We start from the raw sequence: 5920 nt of genomic DNA on the forward strand, positions 1-5920 counted from the left end.
GGTTTACTCTCCAATATATAAAAACAGCTCATGCGGCTTAATATTAAAAAAAACAAACAACCCAATACAAAAATGGGCAGAAGATCTAAAGAGACGTTTCTTCAAAGAAGACACAGAGATGGCCAAGACGCACATGAAAAGCTGCTCAAGAGCACTAATTATTAGAGAAATGCAAATCAAAACTACAATGAGGTATCACCTCACACCTGTTAGAATCGGCATCATCAGAAAATCTACAAACAACAAATTCTGGGGAGGGTGTGGACAAAAGGATCCCTCTTCCACTATTGGTGGGAATGTAAATTGATAAGGTCACTATTGAGAACACTATGGAGTTTCCTTAAAAAAACTAGAAATAGAATTACCATCTGATCCAGCAATCCCACTTCTGGGCATATACCCAGAGAAAACCATAAATCAAAAAGGCACATTCACCACAATGTTCATTGCAGCACTATTTACAATAGCCAGGTAATGGAAGCAAACTAAATGCCCACAGACAGATGAATGGATAAAGATGGGGTACATATATAAAATGGAATAATACTCGGTCATAAAAAGGAATGAAACTGGGTCATTTGTAGAGATATGGATGGATCTAGTGACTGTCATACAGAATGAAGTAAGTCAGAAAGAGGAAAACAAATATTGTATATTAATGCATATATGTGGAACCTAAAAAGTGGTACAGATGAACTGGTTTGCAGGGAAGAAATAGAGACAGAGGTAGAGAACAAACGTATGGACAACAAGTGTGGGAAGCCATGGTGTGGTGGTGGTGGGATGAGCTGGGAGATTGGGATTGACCTGTATACATGTATATGCATAAAATTGATAACTAATAATAACCTGCTGTATTAAAAATAAATAAAATTAAATTTTAAATTTTTAAAAATAAAATTTAAAAATAAAACAGAAAAAAAGTTCTTCCCTTCACACAGATGTTTTTATAGGAATGAATTATGTCCATGCTTATATCTACAAATACATAAAAGAGGAATAAAATCTAACTTGAACTAAAAAAGAAAAAAAAACCTGAACCCACCAGTTATACAGAGGAAAACCCTATCAGGGCACTTGCTCCAGTGGTAAACAATTCTGAAATTGGTCAGAGGTGGGGAATCATCTCCCATACAGCCAGCAACCCACACCCCACGCAAGGAGCGTCCTCACTGCAAAGCTGGGGGATCGTGCAGAGGCATCTCTGAATAAAGCTGAGCTGAGCCCCAGGCCAGCTGCTGCTGAACTGTTCCCACCCTTCCCAGGTAAAACACCTGAATATGTACAAGGGCTTGAAAGCCTAGAGGAAGGGCTGTGGAGCCACACCAGCAACAGCACGCAGGGCAACTAGGTGCCTGCAGGCCAGCCAGGGTGGTCCTGCCCCCGGGCGCTCTTCCGGAAGCTTTCCATTGTCCTGCCTGAGATACACCACCTGTCCCGGCCCCCACTGCTCTTTTCCTTCCTCACCTCTGTCCGGAGAGAAATTCCAGCGGAAGGTATGGGTGACACAACCTCTTCTTTACAGGTGGCAGCCTGGCAACTCCTGCAGAAAGGCCAGCAGAAGCCCACTCACACCGGGCCACCAACAAAGCTGTGGCCCCTCATTCCCTCCCACCAGCACAGCCCCGAGACTGCTGACGGGGCAGAGAATATGGAGTCAGGAACAGCTTCAGGGGCTATTGCTGCCTGGAGCACTGTTTATATTGACCTCAACCAGGCACAACTGGGGAGGGCCGGGCGGCAGGGTAAGGCTGCCCAGGTCAGCTAATCCACAACACTCAGGGAATCACATTGTTGAAAATGGACCTCACTAAGGCAGAAGAGAAGCCAAGGAAAAAAAGAACATAATGCCATTTGCACCACCGTAGATGAGTCTAGAGGTAATCACGTGACTTGTAGTAAGTCAGAAAGTGAAAGACACATATCATATCATATCACTTATAGGTGTTACCTAAAATTGGATACCAGGGCAGATATTTCCACCGAGAACGGCAATCAGAGATTCATTAAACAAATTTTTGGTTCACCAATGGAAAGGTGTGAGGATTGGTTTCATTACGATATCGGGGTTAACAGACTTATACAAACACAGGTGACATATATAATCACCAAAGACCTACGGAATACCAAAAGACTACTCAACATTCTGTCATAACGTACATGGGAAAAGGATCCCAGGAAAAACAGACCTGTGTATATGTGTAAAAGAACCACATCGTCCACACCTCCAACAAGCCAAACATTGTAATCAAACTTGCTGTAATAAAAAATAAAAATTAAATTAAAAACACGAACAAGAAGTAGGGAGACAAACTTGAGGGGCTTTCTCCTGGCACATTCCATTCTAAATTCCAATCTAGAACACGACTTCCATTGAGGCTCTGTTGCCCTAGTAACCAGAATTGGTAAGGGAGAACTGCTGCCACATTGTGGCCGTTTCACACAACAGCAGCTTTAATCCCAGCGCTCAAGGTCAGTTGATATTCCAAATCATTGCAAGCCTGTAAATGATACCTGCCCTGAAAAGAAATCCTGGGGTCACATATCGACCAAAAAATTCAAAGGACGTCCATATTTCAAAACGACCATTTCAAAAGGCATATTTTATGCACATTAGTTTTCTGCTTCTTTTTCTTTCTTTCTTTTTTGGTTAAAAAAACGGGAATGGAAAAAAGCATCCCTCAGAAGGGGCGAAAATAGTTGCAAACGAATCAATGGACAAAGGTTTAATCTCCAATATATATAAACAGCTCATGCAGCTTAATATTAAAAAAACAAACAACCCAATACAAAAATGGGCAGAAGATCTAAAGATACGTTTCTTCAAAGAAGACACAGAGATGGCCAAGACGCACATGAAAAGCTGCTCAACAGCACTAATTATTAGAGAAATGCAAATCAAAACTACAATGAGGTATCACTTCACACTGTTAGAATCGGCATCATCAGAAAATCAACAAACAACAAATTCTGGGGAGGCTGTGTACAAAAGGAGCCCTCTTCCACTATTGGTGGGAATGTAAATTGATACAGTCACTATGGAGAACAGTATGGAGTTACGTTAAAAAAAACTAGAAATAGAATTACCATCTGATCCAGCAATCCCACTTCTGGGCATATACCCAAAGAAAACCATAAATCAAAAAGGCACATTCACCACAATGTTCATTGCAGCACTATTTACAATAGCCAGGCAATGGAAGCAAACTAAATGCCCACAGACAGATGAATGGATAAAGATGTGGTACATGTATAAAATGGAATATTACTCAGCCATAAAAAGGAATGAAACTGGGTCATTTGTAGAGACATCGAAGGATCTAGAGACTGTCATACAGAATGAAGTAAGTCAGAAAGAAGAAAACAAATATTGTATATTAATGCATATATGTGGAACGTAAAAACTGGTACAGATGAACTGGTTTGCAGGCAAGAAATAGAGACAGAGGTAGAGAACAAACGTATGGACACCAAGTGTGGAGAGCCATGGTGTGGTGGTGGTGGGATGAGTTGGGAGATTGGGATTGACCTGCATACATGTATATGCATAAAATACATAACTAATAATAATCTGCTGTATAAAAAAATAAATAAAATAAAATTTCAAGATTTAAAAATAATACAGAAAAAAGTTCTTCCCTTCACACAGATGTATTTATAGGAATGAATTATTTCCATGCTTATATCTATAAATACATAAAAGAGGAATAAAATCTAACTTGAACCATAAAAGAAAAAAAAACCTGAACCCACCAGTTATACAGAGGAAAACCCTATCAGGGCACTTGCTCCAGCGGTAAACAATTCTGAAATTGGTCAGAGGTGGGGAATCATCTCCCATACAGCCAGCAACCCACACCCCACGCAAGGAGCGTCCTCATTGCAACGCTTGGGGATCGTGCAGAGGCATCTCTGAATAAAGTTGAGCTGAGCCCCAGGCCAGCTGCTGCTGAACTGTTCCCACCCTTCCCAGGTAAAACACCTGAATATGTACAAGGGATTGTAAGACTAGAGGAAGGGCCGTGGAGCCACCCCAGCAACAGCACGCAGGCCAACTTGGTGCCTGCTCTCCAGCCAGGGTGGTCCTGCCCCGGGCGCTCTTCCGGACGCTTTCCATTGTGCTGCCTGAAATACCCCACCTGTCCCGGCCCCCAATGCTTTTTTCCTTCTTCACCTCTGTCCGGAGAGAAATTCCAGCGGAAGGTATGGGTGACACATCCTCTTCTTTACAGGTGGCAGCCTGGCAACTCCTGCAGAAAGGCCAGCAGAACCCCACTCACACCGGGCCACCAACAAAGCTGTGGCCCCTCATTCCCTCCCACCAGCACAGCCCCGAAACTGCTGACGGGGCAGAGAATATGGAGTCAGGAACAGCTTCAGGGGCTATTGCTGCCTGGAGCGCTGTTTATATTGACCTCAACCAGGCACACCTGGGGAGGGCCGGGAGGCAGGGTAAGGCTGCCCAGCTCAGCTAATCCACAACACTCAGGGAATCACATTGTTGAAAATGGACCTCGCTAAGGCAGAAGAGAAGCCAAGGAAAAACAGAACACAATGCCATTTGCACCACCGTAGATGAGTCTAGAGGTAATCACGTGACTTGTAGTAAGTCAGAAAGTGAAAGACACATATCATATCATATCACTTATAGGTGTTACCTAAAAATGGATACCAGGGCAGATATTTCCACCGAGAACGGCAATCAGAGATTCACTAAACAAACTTATGGTTCACCAAGGGAAAGGTGTGAGGATTGGTTTCATTACGATATCGGGGTTAACAGACTTATAGAAACACAGGTGACATATATAATCACCAAAGACCTACGGAATACCAAAAGACTACTCAACATTCTGTCATAACGTACATGGGAAAAGGATCCCAGGAAAAACAGACATGTGTATATGTGTAAATGAACCACATCTTCCACACCTCCAACAAGCCAAACATTGTAATCAAACTTGCTGTAATAAAAAAATAAAAATTAAATTAAAAACACGAACAGGAAGTAGGAAGCAAACTTGCGGGGCTTTCTCCTGGCACATTCCATTCTAAATTCCAATCTAGAACACGACTTCCATTGAGGCTCTGTTGCCCTAGTAACCAGAATTGGTAAGGGAGAACTGCTGCCACCTTGTGGCCATTTCACACAACAGCAGCTTTAATCCCAGCGCTAATGGTCAGTTGATATTCAAAATCATTGCAGGCCTGTAAATGACACCTGCCCTGAAAACAAATCCTGGGGTCACATATCGACCAAAAAATTCAAAGGACGTCCATATTTCAAAACGACCATTTCAAAAGGCATATTTTATGCACATTAGTTTTCTGCTTCATTTTCTTTCTTTCTTTTTTGGTTAAAAAAACGGGAATGGAAAAAGGCATCCCTCAGAAGGGGCGAAAATAGTTGCAAACGAATCAATGGACAAAGGTTTAATCTCCAATATATATAAACAGCTCATGCAGCTTAATATTAAAAAAACAAACAACCCAATACAAAAATGGGCAGAAGATCTAAAGATACGTTTCTTCAAAGAAGACACAGAGATGGCCAAGACGCACATGAAAAGCTGCTCAACAGCACTAATTATTAGAGAAATGCAAATCAAAACTACAATGAGGTATCACCTCACACTGTTAGAATCGGCATCATCTGAAAATCTACAAACAACAAATTCTGGGGAGGGTGTGGACAAAAGGAGCCCTCTTCCACTATTGGAGGGAATGTAAATTGATACAGTCACTATGGAGAACAGTATGGAGTTTCGTTAAAAAAAACCTATCAATAGAATTACCATCTGATCCAGCAATCCCACTTCTGGGCATATACCCAAAGAAAACCATAAATCAAAAAGGCACATTCACCACAATGTTCATTGCAGCACTATTTACAATAGCCAGGTAATGGAAGGAACCTAAA

The 5920-nt window shown here is 41.9% G+C and overlaps 1 long non-coding RNA gene across 1 annotated transcript in view; it reads left to right on the plus strand.

Moving 5' to 3' along the window:
- LOC308611019 overlaps window positions 1-5920 on the plus strand; it is a 722564-nt gene that overhangs the window by 469709 nt on the left and 246935 nt on the right. The gene's annotated exons all lie outside the window — the stretch shown is intronic.

This window comes from Mesoplodon bidens (assembly GCF_964165515.1).
Source record: "Mesoplodon bidens genome assembly, contig: HAP1_SCAFFOLD_94, whole genome shotgun sequence".
Lineage (NCBI taxonomy): Eukaryota > Metazoa > Chordata > Mammalia > Artiodactyla > Ziphiidae > Mesoplodon > Mesoplodon bidens.